Here is a 21,066-nt window from a genome sequence, read left to right as displayed (position 1 = left end):
TAGGCTCGGGGGGTCCACTAGGGTTTACCGTATGGTACCACGTGAGTGTAAGGGAGGGGGTTATTTAAGGGAAGGAAGGTAGATTTTATAAGGTAAGGTCCCATAAATAGGGGGTAGATAAGGGGTATTTTCATATATTTCTTGCATACATGTGACATATCCTTATTACTACTAGTGAATCCCCTGTGCATGTAGGCTTTGGGAGAGGGTTCACTATGCTTGATCATGTATTGATCGTCAAAGCTATTATATAGGAGGGTAGAACACATCGGAAGAGGATTTAATTCTATTTTCTAGATTTTTGCAATGCATTTGACATGTGTCTTGTGCTAGGCTCAAGTTGCAACCATAGGATAATGGCACACTAGAATATCTATAGTGGGGATTCATGCCTTGTATGATTTAGTGATTGGGAGGATACATGAACTAGGAGGGATTTTTGATATGGTGGATAGTTGCATCCAAATGAAGGAGTGATGCACACTTTCACCTACTCTATTTTGTGTTTATGATGATGAGCTCTCAGATTATGTGTATAGTTTGGGGGGACCAATTAGCATGCATATTGATATCCATTTTATTGTATGCAAATGATGTGGTATTGATTGCAGACTCTCTTGAGGGATTTTAAAGACACATGGATGCATTGCAAACATTTTATATACATAGAGGATCAATAGTGAACCTTTGGAAGACAAAGATGATGGTGGCTAATAGTACATTCAAGTCATAAAAATAGACCTTGCTCAATTAGATGTCAAGACATGGATAGCACTGATATAGAAAGTAGAGACAAAGGTAGCCTTTTATTGAGAGCATCTCCTTCATACCACAAAGGTTTTGCCCACAACCTCTTCCATTTCCTCCCTCTCCCTCTCCCTCCCTCCCCCTCCCCCTCCCTCTCCCTCTCTTTCTCTCTCATTTCCTCTCCCTCTCACAATATATCCTAACACTCTCCAAAAGCAAAAGGGAGAGGGAGAGAGAGAATGCACTCTCCCTCCCTCTCCCTCTCCCTCTCCCTCTCCCTCTCTTTCTCTTTCTCTCCCTCTCTCATTTCCTTCCCCTCCCTCTCCCTCTCCCTCTCTTTCTCTCTCATTTCCTCTCCCTCTCACAATATATCCTAACACTCTCCAAAAGCAAAAGGGAGAGGGAGAGAGAGAATGCACTCTCCCTCCCTCTCCCTCTCCCTCTCCCTCTCTTTCTCTTTCTCTCCCTCTCTCATTTCCTCCCCCTCCCTCTCCCTCTCTCTCTTTCTCTTTCTCTCCCTCCCTCTCCCTCTTCCTCTCTTTCTCTCTCATTTTCTCTCCTAAACAAGCAAAAGAGAAAGTGATTTAAACCATAAACAAGCAAAAGAAGGAGAGAATAGACTCACCGATGAGATATGGCGACTGTGGGGCGGCTCCTCTTCGAGATGAAGGCTCCATGGCGGCAAGCCTTCTTCCTCTCCCTCCCTCATGACAGTCGCTTTCTCTCTTGCTCTCACTCTTAAACCATAAGACGCAAAAACGTGAAATAAACCCGCGCTCAATTTCGGCCTGTTTTTTTTCCCTGTGGAGCGTCACTATTTGCGTCGCTTCGACGCAAATAGCAATGCCGATACCTGCGTCGCTACCCGCTGTCGCTATAGGCTTAAATCCTTGTAGTGTAGGTTGTTGCCTTATGCCTTATGGATTGATCGCACTTCTCATAGTGTGACTACATGTTATATGCCAATAGAGTTGATATATGCGCAAAAGCCAGTGATGCTTACACAAATTTGCACACTTACTTGGAGTTCTTTAACATGGCAGTAAGAAGAGATGACTACATAAGATCTTTTGGCTCTTCGTATTCGTCAATTGAAGAGAAGACTTGAAGATATTGAGAGAGCGATTCAGAAGTTCAAAGAAGCCAAGATTCACAACAAAAACCACTTTGATAGAAGTAGACACATATCGAGGCCTAAAGAGATTGAAGAGGGAGATTGGGTGTTAGTTAATGATAATAGTCTAGACAACCAGTATAGTGCTATCCCCAAGGTTTTGAGACGACAGTTTGGACCCTATTTAGTGCAACATGTCCATGACAATGCTACATATTCCTTGGCAAAGCTTGATGATATGGCCTTGCGGATTTTGATTTCAGGGAAGATAATCAAACTATTCAAGAGAAGAGATGATGCAGCCTGTACAATTGAGGAGTTGGATGAAGCGATTTATGATGGACTTGAGCCAAGAGATGATGAAGATGAAGACATGGACATTTCATATGCTTTTACAGAGGATGAAGAGATTGCATTAACCGTCAAGCTTTGGGGTGATGAGCATGGGTAGCTCTAGCTGATCTGAAGGATGTGCAAGTTTGGAGGGGGCAGATGTCGTGACGCTGCGCATCCACCAATGCAAATCAAAGGGAGGAGTTTTCTGTGAAGACATTGATCACATTAGTCAATGTCCTTAGGAATTTACTTTCCCTTGTGTGTGTCTCTTGTTTGCATTAGCATGATGCACAAGCACATGTAGTTAGGCTAGGCACATTTTCTTCAATGCATTAATAATTTTTTGTGTGGAAGCATCACTTGATTGATTGCATAGCATGGATTCTAAATTGCAAATTGCATTAGTGATCAATGGGCACAGCGTTCTTTTCTAGAGCAAGTTCTTGATAGGAAATAGTGCATGAAAAAATAAGTTCATATGAAGGTTTCTAACTCAAGAACTTGAGGAAAAGATTGCAATGTTGATCCTTCCCTTTAGTATTTCCCCATGTGACTTGTAATTCGGATATTGCCAGCATAGATAGTAAGTCTCTTCAAAAGTGAAATTGGTTTGAAAGCTAAAAGTTATTCCCTTATATGCGAATTTGAAGATTTCTATTAGAGATGTGGGTGAGTCTTATCATTTATTTGTGCACAACTCTTGTTCTTATCCTATTATTTGGGACAACCATTTATTGCTAAGTCTCGGATGGAGACTAAGGTTCTGGATGATGGGTCTACCTATGCGGAGATCCGAAGCAAGGATGGAAAGAGAGTTGTCCAATTAATGAGAGTTTGTATCAACCATCAGCAGAATAAAGATTATTTGAGAGATTCCCTTCTATGAGTAGGAGAGGCGTATTTTTGTTAGGTACCACCTATCTTGCGAGACAATAGTGGTATGAGTCAGGGAAAGCTCTCACCTCTTGGCAGTGGCAGTTTTTCCTCATGTGTTTATGGTGTATCCACTCAAAGTACTTTGTGTTTTTAACATATTTTTGACATGCCTAGAGTTGCTAGGACGTAGGTAAAAAGAAAAGAAAAAGAATTGATGCTTGCAAGTGTTTTGCAGATAGAAGACCAGATAGATGGTCTCTATGATGGCCTTTCATGCTCAGATGCCATGGAAGCACTTTTGGTATTGCGAAATGCTAACAATCAAGAATTGTCATATGTCTTACAGGTCCATTCTCTAGCGATGTATTGTGAAGTTGCTGATTTCATGCTTCAAAAGAAATTGGGTGTTGAGAATTCTCAGCAAAGAGTATTCCTTTTGCTGGCGTATTTCAACAAAAAGAGTTGCATGTTGTTGTTTATACACAACAAAATTTGTGTTTACCAAGGTATTTTCATTGAGGGTTGAAATTTGTAGGTTGTAGCAATGAAGCTATAGTTCAGAAGAAATATAAGACAGTTGACAAGAATGTTAGACCAGTTGCATGAACACTACCTTTGGAAAGTGATGAGATGGTTAGAAGAACTGCTTTGAAACCTCTTTTACGAGATCCTGCAAGTGTCAGACATAAGTTTTCAAGTGAGACATTTAAAGAGATGAAGATTGGGACAAAATATTTTCTGCTTCCTGAAGAGCTAGGATATTTTGAAGAGATGTTACGCAGACATGAAAAAGCTTTTTCTTTCCTTCCACATCCCTTGGAATATGGAGATAAAACATACTAAAGCCATGTAGAAACTAAAGAAATTATTGAGAATTGCTTCGACTCTTTGAAAGGCAGATTACGAGTGTGGGAAACCTATTTTTCTTACTATTGATGCTAGTCATATTGGCATTGGATGGGTTGTTGGCCAAGAGTATGCACATGGGAACATGTATGCTATTTGGTTTGGGGTGAACATGCTAAATGAATGGCAACACACGTATTCAAAGGTTAAGAGAGAGCTTTTGGGAGTTTTCACGGCTCTCAAGAATGACAGAGAGTACTTCATTGGTGCTACTATGGTGGTTGAGATTTATTGTTTGCCTCTTCTAGATATGATCACGAGTTGTTTTACTCCATATATTACCATGCTTAGGTGGATAGACGGATACATAAAATCGATGAATCCTAAGTTCAAGCACATAGCAGGTAAAGACAACCCAGTAGTCCATATGCTTTCACAAGCAAGGTATGATGGTATGGATTTTTCTTACATTGATGATGCTAACAATGGGGCTCATTATTTAGCCATGCATGTTAATCATATTTGTCATGTGTCTGGTTTGGAAAGCTTTGATGATTCTTTGTATATAGGAAAGTATGTACAGACTGGTTTTTATTTGAGTACTATTTGTAGACAGGGTGGATGGAGTGGAGCAGACTTCAAGAACATCGGAAGAAAAGCTTATGGTTTCTTATTGTGAACTGGGCTACTTTGCAAGCATCCACACAAGGGAGGAGGAAAACCATTGAGAGTTGTTTGTGATAGAGCTTGATAGGTACGGAACATAAAAGAATTTCATGAAAGTACTTGGGCTAGACATCTAGCTATTTTTGAGACCTATGAGAAGATCAAAGAGCTCTATTGGTGGAGAGGCATATACAGAGATATCTCATAGTTTGTTGAGACATGCCCTGATTGTCACTTGTTCTCTTCAGCGAGGCATAGAGATGAGCTTTATCCTACCTACCCGCTATGTATTCATTACAAGTGGATTCTTGATTTGATTATTATGCATGTTGGTTTATTGCAGATGCGCTACATTTTTTTAGCACGAGAGGATCTCACAAATCAAGTCAAAGGAAGAGCATTACAAATGAAGTCTACTTCAATGATTTGTAAGTTTCTGTTGGAAGATTTTATTTGCAAGTATGGATGTATTGGAAAAGTTACTGTAGATAGAGGTGAGTTGGATGTTGATGAGGCTAGGAAATTTTTCTCTCGCCTTGGCATTAAAATTGCTTTAACTTCAGCATATAATCTAGAAGGCAACAAGAAGAGCCAAAGAGGCCATTTGCCGATTGTGAAAGTCTTGGCCAAAGCATACGTTGGACGGGTTAGGGAGTGTCCTACGTTGTTGCCTTATGCCTTATGGATTGATCACACTACACATAGTGTGACTATAGGTTATATGCTAGCTGAGTTGATATATGGGCAGAAGCCACTGATGCTTACACAGACTCCCACACTTACTTGGAGTTCTTTACCGTGGCAGCAAGAAGAGATGACTACAAAAAATCTTTTAGCTCCTCGTATTTGTTAGTTGGAGAGAAGACTTGAAGATATTGAGAGAGCAATTCAAAAGCTCAAAGAAGACAAGATTCAAAACAAAGACCACTTTGATAGAAGCAGACATAGATTTAGGCCTAAAGAGATTGAAGAGGGAGATTGGGTGTTAGTCTATGACAGTAGTCTAGACAACCAGTATAGTGCTATCCCTAAGGTTTTGAGACAACAGTTTGGCCCCTATTTAGTGCAACATGTCCATGACAATGCTACATATTCCTTGGTAGATCTTGATGATATGGCCTTCCGGATTCCGATTAGGGAAGAGAATCAAACTATTCAAGAGAAGATATGATGTAACCTGTACAATTCAGGAGTTGGACGAAGCGATTTATAGTGGACTTGAGCCAAGAGATGATGAAGATGAAGACATGGACATTGCAGATGCTTTCACAAAGGATGAAGAGATTGCATTGACCATCGAGCTTTGGGGTGATGAGGATGGGTAGCTGTGGCCCATTCGGAGGATGTGCAAGCTTGGAGGGGGCAGATGTTGTGACACTATCCGTCCACCAACGCAAATCAGAGGGAGGAGTTTTCTACTAAGAAATTGATCACATTAGTCAGTGTCATTAGGAATTTACTTTCCATTGTGTGTGTCTCTTGTTTGCATTTGCATGACACACGAGCACATGTAGTTAGGCTAGGCACATTTTCTTCAATGCATTCATAATTTTTTGTGTGGAAGCATCACTCAATTGATTGCATAGCCTGGATTCTAAATTGCAAACTGCATAAGTGATTGGGCACAACGTTCTTTTCCAAGGAATGTTCTTGATAGGACACAATGCATGAAAAAATAGGTTCATATGAAGGTTTCTGACTTCAGAACTTGAGGAAAAGATTGCAATGTTGATCGTTCACATTAGTCTTTTCCCATGCGACTTGTAATTTGGATGTTGCGAGCATAGATAGTAAGTCTCTTAAAAAGTGAAATTGGTTTGAAATTTAAAAGTTATTCTTTTATATCTGAATTTGAAGATTTCTATTAGAGATGTGGGTGAGTCTTATCATTTATTTGTGCAGAACTCTTGTTCTTATCCTATTATTTGGGACAACCATTTATTGCTGAGTCTCGGATGGAGACTAAGGTTCTGGATGATGGGTCTGCCTATGTAGAGATCCGAAGCAAGGATGGAAAGAGAGTTGTCCAGTTAATGAGAGTTTGTATCAACCATCAGCAGAATAAAGATTCTTTAAGGGATTCCCTTCTATGAGTAGGAGAGGGCTATTTTTGTTAGATAACACCTGTCTTGCGAGATGATAGTGGTACGATGTCGAAGGGTTTGTAAAAGCAATGTCGCAACCACAAAGGACCTTGACTATTTTCAGGATAGAAGATCAATCAAGCGAGATCAAATTCAATTTGAAAGCTCAATTTTAAATAATATGTGACATATATCCAGTTACATCTGAATGGGAGCATTTCCAATAAACAACTTGACGAATACTCATGTCATATAATTTGCAACTCTCTTGAATAGATAAAATTTCTAAGGCAGCCATCCAGATCTGGTGTAATCTTGGATAGATATACACAGCTCTTGTACAGTTAAAACTCTGTCATAGGTCTTCCAAAATACGTAATTCTTCACCATATAGAATTGTGATAAGATCAAACTTGAATAACATGCATTTTCATTGCCATGTTGATAATGGCTCGAGGTTTACAGATCATAATGCAGAATCTGAAAGTCTGAGATCTCTGTTGCAGGTTGAAAGTTTCATAGGAATGTGGAGTATCAAGCTTTGATAGAGTTTTACAACTGGATTCAGTGTATGCTCTAGCATATGTGCTTAAGCCAACTGTCTATAGGGATCTCCAAATGTGGGATAATTCTTTGAGAACAAAAGAACTGAAGATAAAACTGTTGATGTTGAAATACTTCATTTTAAGAGGTTTGAAGATTTTATAGTAGCTGTAACTGTGACTGTTGTTGTAAATGTTGAAGATACTTCTGCTTTTGATCTGGCATTATCTCTGTACGTCCTGAAAATTGACCAGATTCTAGAGGTTGAAATGTCATTGCTGAAGAGGTTCTCCACTGTTCTCCTGGGGTGAAAAATCTAGTGTCAATAATTTCACTTGCTGCAAAAGAACTTGCATCTTGATTTCCACTTGTTTCTGCAATTTTCGAGGCTGATTGCAACAGAATTCGATTCTGTGAACTAGAAGAAGTGAACTGCTGTCCAAGTCCTCCACTACTTAGCCTTTTATCACCAACATCTTCTTAAGCACATTCCGCTGCTTTAGCAACTGCGATGTAAACCCAATTCTCTTATGCTACCCTTGTAAGTGACTTTATGTGTTATTAAAAATCTGTAACCATGTGCCTTACATGGGCTTCTCGAAGGTGCACTGTTCTCAGAATTCTTGAACCTTCTTCTGGATCATGTCCACAACATGGGGCTGAACGAAGAGGCGGCTATCGTCAAGCACATGGATGATGAATTTCTGAGCATTGGGCATACTCTCGTTCAAGCTGATGACAAACTGACAGAGCTCCTAAGACGAAGCCTGAGGTATCTCTTCCATTGGAACATGATACGGAGACCCAATTGATTAATCTCTTGCACCTTAACAAGCCTCAATCCATGCCAGGATTGTCAAGCCATGAGAAACATCACAGTTATAGAGACATCATTGACAAAACTCGGATGTGCGATGCAGATCAGATTCGCCACATATCGAGTGTGGATTCCGACATAAGACTCGTTTCCTGCTTGTTTCTGCGGAGATGAGCAGAAGAAGCTCCTGCCTATCTGACGATGGAGGATGATGATCCAACTCTCCTTTTCTCAAAATGGATGACTGATGGAAGCCGTCACCTCTTCTGTCGATTGGACGAACCGAAGAGGGGAAATAATCAAAGGGGGGGAGAATGAAAAGCAATAAGGCTACAGTTGCATTTCTCCGGGTTTGTTTTAGCTCCTGGCTATGACGGCTGCCTCAGATTAAAATACGATGACGGGAACAGTGACGGTGGTAATGATGATCATCACGACAAAAGGAGAGCTTGCTGTGTATATACCCCAATGCAGACAACACAAGCCTCAGGTAAGCTTCACGATGACGATCAAAGGCGAGCTTTTTCGGGCTCTCCCTAAAATTTCTTCCCCAAATTGGCTTCCCTCCCAGAACCAGAAAAGCACCCCATGGTCCCAGTCGCAAAATTCCGAGGAAAAACAGCCCCTTTTTTTCCCAAGAAAGCGGGCCACCGCAAGTGAATCGGTCAATCATAGCTAACATCAAAGGTTGATTACTTCAGTTCACCCACAAACTAGCAAATGCCTCTTCAAAAGCTCTTCTACGACCCAATTCAGGAGTCTAGCCTCCTACCCTGGCTGCTTTTTCTTCTCTTTGCTTCCTTAATTCCTCATCTTCAAACAGGCCATCACGATCTTAACCAGAATGTGATGCAGGACCAGTGGGTTTTGGCTACATGAAGACAGCACCAGGTGCCACAGCTGGTGCATATGTTCCACTTGGTTGTCCAGATGTCTGGTCGGAAGGTTCTTCCACAGTAGGAGCTGCTTGTGTAGTTCCTTGTGCATTTTGTCTTCTTAGAGCCATTGATCGCTCTTCTGCCTTCCGTGCATTGGATGCAATGATTTGATTAGCATTTTCTTCTTGATATGCTTTCACCTTCTGTTCAGTAGCCTGAACATCTACTCCTTCTATCAAATTGAAGATTATATCCTCAACTTCTTCCAAGTAATCATTGTAAGCATGCAGTGATGGGAAATCTTCTTCTCGCTTATTGTATATGTTCAATATCCTCCACCGAGTAGCGATCTCCTTGTTCATACTGTGATGAAGCAGAAGAGTCACCTTAAGCCAACGGCCTGAAGGCCGAGCTGGTAAAACTAGCGCTTTGCGTATGTAGCGCTAGCTTCGATCCAAGCCTTGGATTTGCATCTTTCATCAATTCTTCTCCTAGGTCAAGTCCAACCATGATATGACATTTCGAAACGGTAAGCCAATAAACATACTCTCTGCTTCTTGTATGGTCCCATGTACTCCATACATACTCACAAGGCCATTACCAACAAAGACATCTGAAGTATAACCCATCATACAAGCATCATGATGCAATGTCTGACCAATTTCCAGAAACCCAAGTAGAGACAATTGTTCCTTCCAAACAATAGCTTCTACATCTGTAAGTGCACCACAGGCTTGAAGAGCAGTCATGTATGTCAACTCATCACGAATTATTTCTTCCTCTTGCTTCAAACCCCTCTTCACTATATTACCCACATAAAGTAAAAGAGCAAACATAACGACTAAGTATATACAAAGTATCAAATCACACACACAACTTTTGGGTGGTTTTCACACCTCGAATGCGCAGCAATACGACATCCACCCCCTCTAATCCAGCGCATCCTCCGGATGGGCCAACTACCCATGATCATTATCATCAAGTTCCACAAACAGATCAATCTCTTCATTATGCATTTCCGGTATATCATCAAGATTATCTGTCATATCATCTGTCTCTTCCATTGGAGTTTCTTCTCGTTGCTGTTCTCTTGAAAATTCTTCCAATGCATAATGTTCATCATCTCTTTTCTTGAAAATCTTGATTCTTTTTCCAGCAATAGGCACTCTAAGCATTGTCCCATCCAATTCTGTCAACTCATATGTTGCATTATCAAAAACATGTCTGACTATGTACGGCCCAAACCATCTTTTCACCATCTTCCGAAGTGCAGTATGCTGATTTTCAAGGCTGCTATCAAAGACCAATACCCAATCTCCCTCGTCTATTGCTCTAGGCCGCAAGCGATGCCTGCTGTCAAACCTGTCCTTATTTGTTAGTCTAGCAACCTTCAACCTGTCAATAGCTAGCTGAATATCCTCTGGTCTCGAGCTCTTCTCTCGTCAAATCCTCCTGCCAAGGTAAAACTGACCAAGTCAAAACACAAGTCTCAGTCGGCATAACAGGTTTCTGACCATACATCAACTCAGCAGGCATATATCCTGTGGTAACACTATGAGTCATACGATCAGCCCACAAAGCAAATGGTAGAAGTCTCGGCCATTCTCCAATCCATCCTCTGCATGCTTTGGCTAATGCTTTCACTATCGGCGGATGCCCTCTTTCACTCTTCCCATTTCCCTCTGGATTGTATGCTGTGGTTAGAGCCAACTTGATTCCTAGCTGAGAGAAAAACTCCCTAGCTTCATCTGCATCCAATTCACCACGATCTGTAGTGATCTTACCCACACAACCATACCTGCAGAAAATTTCCTCCAATAAGAACTTACACACTGCACTAGTGGTCTTCGTTCTCAAAGATCTGCCCTCAACATGATTGGTAAGATCCTCTCTAGCCAAAACAATATACCTCATCTGCCATAGACCCATAGGCATGGTAACCAAATTAACTACCCACTTATAATGAATGCATAGTGGATAGGTCGGATGAAGCTCATCTCGATGACACACTACTGAATACATCTGACAGCCTCTACAAGTCTCAACAAAGTGAGAAACATCTCTATACATGCCTTTCCACCAATATTTCTCCTTGATTTTCTCATAAGTAGCCCACACTCCTCTATGACCAGCCCAAGGACTCTCATGAAACTCCCTCATCACCTGTAACTGTGTCTCTCTATCGCAGACAACCCGCAAGGTAATCCGCCTCTTTTCTTCGGATGCTTCCAAAGAAATCCATCCTTGAGAAAATAACCATAGGCTTTCCTTCTGATCTTCTTGAACTCTTCATCTGTCCATTCATCTATTTTGCTTAGTGTACTAAGGTACCTGCCAATCTGCAACCAATCTCCAACATAGAGTTCTTCTATGAAAGCCACAATATCATAGACATGACAAACATGATCAACCATAGTGGCTGAAATTTCCGCATCATCCTCTTCTGCAAGTAGAGTCTCCTCATCATCATATCTGGCTCTAGACAACATATCTGCCACTGGATTATCCTTCCCTGCTATGTGTTTAAATTCCAGATTTAATGACTTGATGTATGCAATCCATCTCAACATGGCTATATCCGGAGTAGAGAAACTCATAATCATACCAATCAATGGCAAGCAATCTGTCTCTACCACAACTGAAGCTCCAATAAAGTACTCCTTGTCACATTTGAGAGCCGTAACAATCCCCAATAACTCCCTCTTGATTTGCGAATATCTCCTCTGTCTCTCGTTTAGGACTTTTGCCCCAAACCGAATAGCATACCTATTTCCATCTGCATCATCTTGACCCACAGCCCAACCTATGCCAATTGGACTAGTGTCAACTGTCAATACAATAGGCCTTCCACAATTATAATCCGCTTTCCTGAGAGTACGAGCATTCTGCAATAACTTCTTCAATTTCCGCATAGCTCTAGTGTGGCTCTCATCCCAATAGAATTTTTGCCCCTTTCGAAGCAGCTGATACAAACAATCTGCTATGTGTGCAAAATGAGGTATCCAAATCATATAAAACACACAAGCTCCAATGAATCTCCGTACCTCTGAAGTGGTAGAACAATACTCCGCAATCTTGCCTATAGCATTCACCTTATTAGGTGAGGGTTTCCTGCCATAATATCCACACATATGTCCAACAATGACAACCTCATTCACTCCAAAAACAGATTTTTGCCCTGAAAGTGTCAAGTTCACTTCTTCTAACCTGGCCAAAATCTTCTCACATGCTGAAATATGATCAGCCACAAAGTATCTGCATCCCTGATCATTTAGACTCTCATTCTTCTCTTCTTCTGCACACCCCTTAATGGGCACATCATCCAAGAAAGGCATAGTAAGCTGAGGTATATAATCACGAAGGACCTTATGCATGGCATTCATCATATGCGCAACAGAATTAGTGGCACCTTGAGGCAAGATACACATCCTGATAAGCCCAATAGGAGTTCTCATGGTGGTTATGTCCCTGCTTTCCAAAGCCAGCTGAAACTGATCATATCCTGAATACAAATCACCTAAAGAATAGATGGCACGTCCAGCAAATGCTTCTGCAAACTCATCCACAACTAGACCTATACCAACATTCGTGATAGTAACTCTGTTCACTGGCTGCATATCTTGAATAAATCAGAGAGTACCATTCTTCTTTGGAACTGTAAACCACCTGTTTGAGTATGGTGCAGATGAAGGCTCAAGAATTCCCATTCTAATTTTCTCATTCAATAAGTCAATCAGCTTTGGCAGGTGTGCCTTAGGCACTGGAATAGGTCAGAGATTCCATGGAATATGAGGAATAGTAAAAATGACCATAGGAGCAACAATATCAGGATTCACACATCCAATCTCATGCGGAAAAAAAGCAAATCCCCTTCCATGACGCTCAAGCATCTCCTGAAAGCATTGCTTCTCTATGGGTAGCAAGAAATCACCATTTCCAATTTTCAATTCAGCAAGAGTCTCTACTGAAAATTTATGACCAATATGCTCCAGATTCCTCAAAATTGGCTATTTAGCAACCCTCTCTATTTGCTGATCACTGTCAGGTGGAAGCGGTACAACAACCGACTTCACCTTCTTATCCACAGTTTTGTATTTCGTGTCAACCCTGGCTTCATTATGCTCTTCTGCATTACACAAATCTTGCTGTAAATCAACAATTCTGCACTCCAATGGCTGAATATTCTCAGCACTCTGCTCTATGGACTGCATAGAAACAGCCCTAAACTCTGGATGCTAAAATATTTCAGCATTAAACTCTGTTGGCTGAAAGTTTTTAGCCCTTTGTGTCTCTGAAAGCTGATCATAACCAGCTGGAAACTCTGTTTGCTGAATTTCTTCAGCACTCAACACTCTTTGCTGAGTTACCTCAGCCTCTGACTCAATCTGTGACACAAAATCTGCAATTTCATGAAACATGTCCAGGGACTGCACTAATACATTACTGTGACAATTATGCATATCAGTTTTCAGCATATCTCCCATCTCTGTCATCGTATCTGCACAAATCACACTGTCATACATCCCATCTATGTGCTCATCATCCTCCAAAATTCCTGCATTTTTCAAAATTTTCTCCTTCCTACATATATACTGCCTGGCAGCTCTAGGCAACCTAGAAGTCTTCTGATAGCTCATTGAACTGTTTGCTGAAATCCCAACAAAACCGAAGGAGAAAACACTGCTGCTAGGAGGCGAGAACTCCAATCTCCTCTGCTCTGTACCACCGTCGTCTCGCGAAACGGCGGTACCTAATGAAAACCCGAATCCCTCACAGTGGGCAAAGGTGCATCTCTGAGAGTATCCCTGTTTCTAACATGGTTTACACACACAGTCATAAACTGAACTGCTCTCATGCCATCTTTACTACGAATTCGTGCATAAGCAGATCCATCATCCATTACCTTTGTTTCCATGCGCATCTCTGTGATGAATGGCTTGCCAAGAATTATGGGATAAGAGCATGAATCCTGCACAAAGAAATGAAAATCCTCCTCTACATCACCAATAGAAACCCTGACACTAGGACAGGCAGCATACAAATCACCTGCAGTGTTATTGGCGGCTCTCATACGCCACCCATGCTCTACATCCATAGGCCATCTGTTACTCTCATAAACTCCATGAACTATGAGATTAATCTCTGAACCATGATCCACCAATGCAACATAAGGCACCTGTTTCTCTCCAATCTTTACCATCGTCTCTGTAGTTGCCCTAGCCCAATGGCTCCGCGAAAAGTGACTACGCGTTATCAAGACAGGCTCATCAATTTCAGCATAATGCATAGGCTGAACCCTCTTCTCTACCTGCGGAAAAACAGAAGCATTCTCAACCATAACCTCATCCTCATCCTCATCCAACTCCCCAATCAAAACTCCCTGTGTATCAGTGGTAGACAATGCATGTCTTTTCCTCTTCAAAAACTCCTGAAACTAATCCTGAAACTCTCTTTTCGAGATGCCCAAAACCTCAGAAATAGTGAAAGTCACCTCACTGCCAAGTATCTTGTCATTAAAGATTTTCTTCATGTCTGTAGATGTCTCGATATCGGACATCAATCTAAACCCTAGCTGATTTCTCTCTCTAGGCTCTTGCCTCTTTTCTCTCTTTTGAGCATCTTCCATCTGTCGATCTGGCCCTGGTCTTGAAGACGGTCCTGCAGTAGGTGGAGTAACAAACTCACCCCCTCTAGTCTTTTTAGCTGCACTTGGATTTTCTTCATCCCTCTTACGCTTCTCCTCAACAAGTACATCAACTCCATGAGATTTAGCCAATTAAGCATAAATAGAGTACCTGTCAACAGGCGAGTCCCAACCTGTCTCTGATCTGATGCTAGAGCCTGCACTAGTCAAAACAGTTTGTTGAATTTTTCCCTTGTTTGCAGTCTCCATAGTATAAGTCCATAGTGCTGACTGAGTCTCTGATCCCTTCTCAATCTGGACTCCATATGCAGAAGCATCACCTCTAGCTGTCACATAAGAAGTACGCGCCGCCATATCATCCACTAACTTCTTCATTCCACCTTTATCAAAGTTGGTAGCAAGTGGAGCTCCTGTCTCAGTCAACCAAATCTTACCATCTTGCCCCCAATATACCAAATTCTTCCTCCTTGCATCCTGAAAAGATTCACAATCCCTGCAATGCTGATGGTCCGTACTATCACACCAAATACATCTCTGATCTCTCCTAGGTGCACTAGGAGCACTCCTAGGTGCAGTAGGAGCACTAGAAGAAGTAGTAGGTGCAGTCGAAGCAAACTGCTCTTTCAACTTACCCACCAATTCCGCTTTGACTGACTCCAGTGTCAAATCTGTTATGCCTTTGATTATGTCATCAAGAGAGGTAGGCACCGATGGAGCGGATGGTTTTGGAGAAGAAGGTGTAGGCATCGGTCGTGGAACAGGAGGAATAGGTGGAGTGGAAACAGTAGGCACTGGCATAGGCCAAGATACTGGCTGAGGAGGAGAAGAAATAACAGGGATAGAAGCAGGCATAGGAGCTGATGATGGTGTAGGTGTCATGGAACCATTCTGTAGGCGAGTCTTCCATATCCTCCTCTTGATCAAAATTGAGACTGCATCCTGAGCATCCTGCCAATCCGTTTTAAGACCCATAGGCTTCGTGCGATCCTCAAGAAGCTCACCCAATTCTTCTTGAAGAGCAAGATCTGCAACTTGCAAGAAAAGCTCAACTTTTTCAACATCCAATGCTCTTTGTTCAATGGCATCAAGCTGACTATACCTCTCCTCAAATTCTTGAATCAACTCTGAAGCAGCTAGACCTTTGTTTGGCATGTAGACCCACTCTCGGAATGACCGCCGAGTAGCCATACCAAAGTCCTCAAGGAAATATTCTTCTTTCAGGGCCTTCTTAAAATCTTGCCAATGCGTATTTTGAATAAAAAGATTAGTCACTTTTGCCCTCAAAGCGGGTGTGACAAGACGAAGGGAATACTTACTCATAAGTCCAGCTGGAACTCCAAAAAACCCCATCTTGATCTCATATGTCTTCAAATATGCTGAAACATTACGGCCGTCAAATAGCTTCTTCTCATTCTCAACTGGTTCAATAGCCTTAGTCGCGCTGTTTGCATTCTCCTGCTCCGAATAGAGTTGTCTTTGCTGAGACAACTGCTATTGATGCAATTGTTGCTGCTGGTGCATATACAATTGTGTCTGCTGATTTTGGAGCTGCATATACATGGACATATTCTGCAAAATCTGCTTTAGATCCTCGGTTGAAGTACTTGATGCAGCAGTCATTGATGGAGCTGAAGTAGACGCAGCTGGAATTGTAGAAGAGGCTGAAATAGAGGCTGAAGTATCTCCCATCCTGAAATTTCTGCGACGCTTTCATGTCGGGTTCACCAAAGATGTTGAAGGGTTTGTGAAAGCAATGTCGCAACCACAAAGGACCTTGACTATTTTCAGGATAGAAGATCAATCAAGCGAGATCAAATTCAATTTGAAAGCTCAATTTTAAATAATATGTGACATATATCCAGTTACATCTGAATGGGAGCATTTCCAATAAACAACTTAACGAATACTCATGTCATATAATTTGCAACTCTCTTGAATAGATAAAATTTCTGTGGCAGCCATCCAGATCTGGTGTAATCTTGGATAGATATACACAGCTCTTGTACAGTTAAAACTCTGTCATAGGTCTTCCAAAATACGTAATTCTTCACCATATAGAATTGTGATAAGATCACACTTGAATAACATGTATTTTCATTGCCATGTTGATAATGGCTCGAGGTTTACAGATCATAATGCAGAATCTGAAAGTCTGAGATCTCTGTTCCAGGTTGAAAGTTTCATAGGAATGTGGAGTATCAAGCTTTGATAGAGTTTTACAACTGGATTCAGTGTATGCTCTAGCATATGTGCTTAAGCCAACTGTCTATAGGGATCTCCAAATGTGGGATAATTCTTTGAGAACAAAAGAACTGAAGATAAAACTGTTGATGTTGAAATACTTCATTTTAAGAGGTTTGAAGATTTTATAGTAGCTGTAACTGTGACTGTTGTTGTAAATGTTGAAGATACTTCTGCTTTTGATCTGGCATTATCTCTGTACGTCCTGAAAATTGACCAGATTCTAGAGGTTGAAATGTCATTGCTGAAGAGGTTCTCCACTGTTCTCCTGGGGTGAAAAATCTAGTGTCAATAATTCCACTTGCTGCAAAAGAACTTGCATCTTGATTTCCACTTGTTTCTGCAATTTTAGAGACTGATTGCAACAGAATTCGATTCTGTGAACTGGAAGAAGTGAACTGCTGTCCAAGTCCTCCACTACTTAGCCTTTTATCACCAACATCTTCTTAAGCACATTCCGCTGCTTTAGCAACTGCGATGTAAACCCAATTCTCTTATGCTGCCCCTGTAAGTGACTTTATGTGTTATTAAAAATTTGTAACCATGTGCCTCACATGGGCTTCTTGAAGGTGCACTGTTCTCAGAATTCCTGAACCTTCTTCTAGATCATGTCCACAACATGGGGCTGAACAAAGAGGCGGCTATCGTCAAGCACATGGATGATGAATTTCTGAGCATTGGGCATACTCTCGTTCAAGCTGATGACAAACTGACGGAGCTCCTAAGACGAAGCCTGAGGTATCTCTTCCATTGGAACATGATACGGAGACCCAATTGATTAATCTCTTGCACCTTAACAAGCCTCAATCCATGCCAGGATTGTCAAGCCATGAGAAACATCACAGTTATAGAGACATCATTGACAAAACTCGGATGTGCGATGCAGATCAGATTCGCCACATATCGAGCGTGGATTTCGACATAAGACTCGTTTCCTGCTTGTTTCTGCGGAGATGAGCTGAAGAAGCTCCTGCCTATCTGACGATGGAGGATGATGATCCAACTCTCCTTTTCTCAAAATGGATGACTGATGGAAGCCGTCGCCTCTTCTGTCGATTGGACAAACCGAAGAGGGGAAATAATCAAAGGGGGGGAGAATGAAAAGCAATAAGGCTACGGTTGCGTTTCTCCAGGTTTGTTTTAGCTCCTGGCTATGACGGCTGCCTCAGATTAAAATACGATGACGGGAACAGTGACGGTGGTAATGATGATCATCACGACAAAAGGAGAGCTTGCTGTGTATATGCCCCAATGCAGACAACGCAAGCCTCAGGTAAGCTTCACGATGACGATCAAAGGCGAGCTTTTTCGGGCTCTCCCTAAAATTTCTTCCCCAAATTGGCTTCCCTCCCAGAACCAGAAAAGCACCCCATGGTCCCAGTCGCAAAATTCCGAGGAAAAACAGCCCCTTTTTTTCCCAAGAAAGCGGGCCACCGCAAGTGAATCGGTCAATCATAGCTAGCATCAAAGGTTGATTACTTCAGTTCACCCACAAACTAGCAAATGCCTCTTCAAAAGCTCTTCTACGACCCAATTCAGGAGTCCAGCCTCCTACCCTGGCTGCTTTTTCTTCTCTTTGCTTCCTTAATTCCTCATCTTCAAACAGGCCATCACGATCTTAACCAGAATGTGATGCAGGACCAGTGGGTTTTGGCTACATGAAGACAGCACCAGGTGCCACAGCTGGTGCATATGTTCCACTTGGTTGTCCAGATGTCTGGTCGGAAGGTTCTTCCACAGTAGGAGCTGCTTGTGTAGTTCCTTGTGCAGTTTGTCTTCTTAGAGCCATTGATCGCTCTTCTGCCTTCCGTGCATTGGATGCAATGATTTGATCAGCATTTTCTTCTTGATATGCTTTCACCTTCTGTTCAGTAGCCTGAACATCTACTTCTTCTATCAAATTGAAGATTATATCCTCAACTTCTTCCAAGTAATCATTGTAAGCATGCAGTGATGGGAAATCTTCTTCTCGCTTATTGTATATGTTTAATATCCTCCACCGAGTAGCGATCTCCTTGTTCATACTGTTATGAAGCAGAAGAGTCACCTTAAGCCAATGGCCTGAAGGCCAAGCTGGTAAAACCAGCGCTTTGCGTATGTAGCACTAGCTTCGATCCAAGCCTTAGATTTCACCGCGCTCAGTCCAAGAATTTGCATCTTTCATCAATTATTCTCCTAGGTCAAGTCCAACCATGATATGACATTTCGAAACGGTAAGCTAATAAACATACTCTCTGCTTCTTGTATGGTCCCATGTACTCCATACATACTCACAAGGCCATTACCAACAAAGACATCTGAAGTATAACCCATCATACAAGCATCATGATGCAATGTCTGACCAATTTCCAGAAACCCAAGTAGAGACAATTATTTCTTCCAAACAATAGCTTCTACATCTGTAAGTGCACCACAGGCTTGAAGAGCAGTCGTGTATGTCAATTCATCACAAATTATTTCTTCCTCTTGCTTCAAACCCTTCACTATATTACCCACATAAAGTAAAAGAGCAAACATAACAACTAAGTATATACAAAGTATCAAATCACACACACAACTTTTGGGTGGTTTTCACACCTCGAATGTGCAGCAATACGACAACGAGTTAGGGAAAGCTCTCGCCTCCTGGCAGTGGCAGTTTTTCCTCATGTGTTTATGGTGTATCCACTAAAAGTACTTTTTGTTGATATATGCCTAGAGCTGCCAGGAGGTAGGTAAAAAGAAAAGAAGAAAATTGATGCTTGCATGTATTTTGCAGGAAGAAAACCCGATAGATGGTCTCTATGATAGCCTTTCATGCTCAGATACCATGGAAGAACTTTCGGTATTGCTAAATACTAACAATCAAGAGTTGTCATATAGCTTACAAATCCATTCTTTGGCGATGTATTGTGAAATTGCTGATTTCATGCTTCAAAAGAATTTGGTGCTAAGAATTCTCAGCAAAAAGTATTCCTTGCTGACATATTTCAACAAAAAGAGCTGGATGTTGTTGTTTATACACAACAAAATTTATGTTTACTAGGGTATTTTCATCAAGGGTTGAAATTTGTAGGTTTTAGCAATGAAGCTAGAGTTCAGAGAAAATATAAGACAGTTGACAAGAAGGTTAGACCAGTTGCAGGAACACTACCTTTGGAAAGTAATGAGATGGTTAGGAGAGCTGCTTTGCAACATCCTTTACGAGATCCTACAAGTGTCAAACATAAGTTTTCAGGTGAGACATTTAAAGAGATGAAGATTGGGACTGAAGATTTTCTGCTTCCTGAAGAGGTAGGATGTTTTGAAGAGATGTGTAGACATGAAAAAGCTTTTGCTTTCTTTCCACATGAGATTGGATCCATTGATCCTAGGGTTATGATGCCTATGGTTATTTTTACCATTGCGCATGTCCCTTGGAATCTATGGCCTATTCCTGTGCTGAGGGCTCCCTTGCCCAAATTGGTAGAGCTTTTGAATGAGAAAATTAGAATGGGGATTCTAGAGCCATCTTCAACTCCATATTCCAATAGATGGTTCTAATTCCTAAGAAGAATGAAACACTTAGATTCATACAGGACCTACAACCAGTAAAAAAAAAGGTCACTATTATTTGATATGATCAGTTTTGGCATGCCCTTGAGAGCACGGATTTGACTATGATGAAGACACCTTTACGCCTTGTCCGAATGTGTACACTTCCACAAGAAGAATGAGCGAATATGATCAATTCCAGCTTGCCCTTGAGAGCAGGGATTTGACTACGATGAAGACACCTTTGGGCCTTGTCTGAATGTGTACACTTCTATAGGGAGCTACTAATTCAGTTGCCCATATGATGAATGGGATGAGCAAGGTTCCACGAGATTTCTTGAGTTTACCATTCCTTTCATTGATGACTTATCTGTCGAGGGTTGCTTAGAGAAAGAGAGGGATGATTCTTTTGACGACCATGGATACAGATTATTTGTGGCTTCACATATTAAAGATGTTGAGAGGATTCTTTGGAGATTGGAGGAAGTGAACTTGACCTTGTCAAGGTTGAAGTCTATTTTTGGAGCCAGAGAAGTTTTGATTTTTGTTAGACATATGTGTGAATATTATGGCATGAAGCCTTCTCCTACAAAGGTTGATACCATAGAGAAGATTGCGAAGACTAGCTCTTCTACTTCGGAGGTTCGCAGGTTTTTTGGAGCTTTTGTGTTTTATGTTATTGTGATTCCTCATTCTTGTCATATTGCAGATGATCTCTACCAGCTCTTGAGGGAAGGGCACCATTTTTCTTGGGAGATAAA

The 21,066-nt window shown here is 41.4% G+C and overlaps 2 pseudogenes; both read right to left on the bottom strand.

Moving 5' to 3' along the window:
- Nucleotides 1-8,687: 8,687 nt before the first annotated feature.
- Nucleotides 8,688-9,269, bottom strand: LOC148030415 (uncharacterized; annotated as a pseudogene).
- A 9,003-nt stretch (nt 9,270-18,272) lies between these two features.
- LOC148030414 (uncharacterized) lies at nt 18,273-18,821 on the bottom strand (annotated as a pseudogene).
- Nucleotides 18,822-21,066: the final 2,245 nt, after the last annotated feature.

This window comes from Lygodium microphyllum, chromosome 10 (genome assembly GCF_053477565.2).
Source record: "Lygodium microphyllum isolate KBCC chromosome 10, Lygodium_microphyllum_v1.1.10, whole genome shotgun sequence".
Taxonomy (NCBI): domain Eukaryota; kingdom Viridiplantae; phylum Streptophyta; class Polypodiopsida; order Schizaeales; family Lygodiaceae; genus Lygodium; species Lygodium microphyllum.
This window is presented reverse-complemented; position numbering and strand designations above follow the sequence as displayed.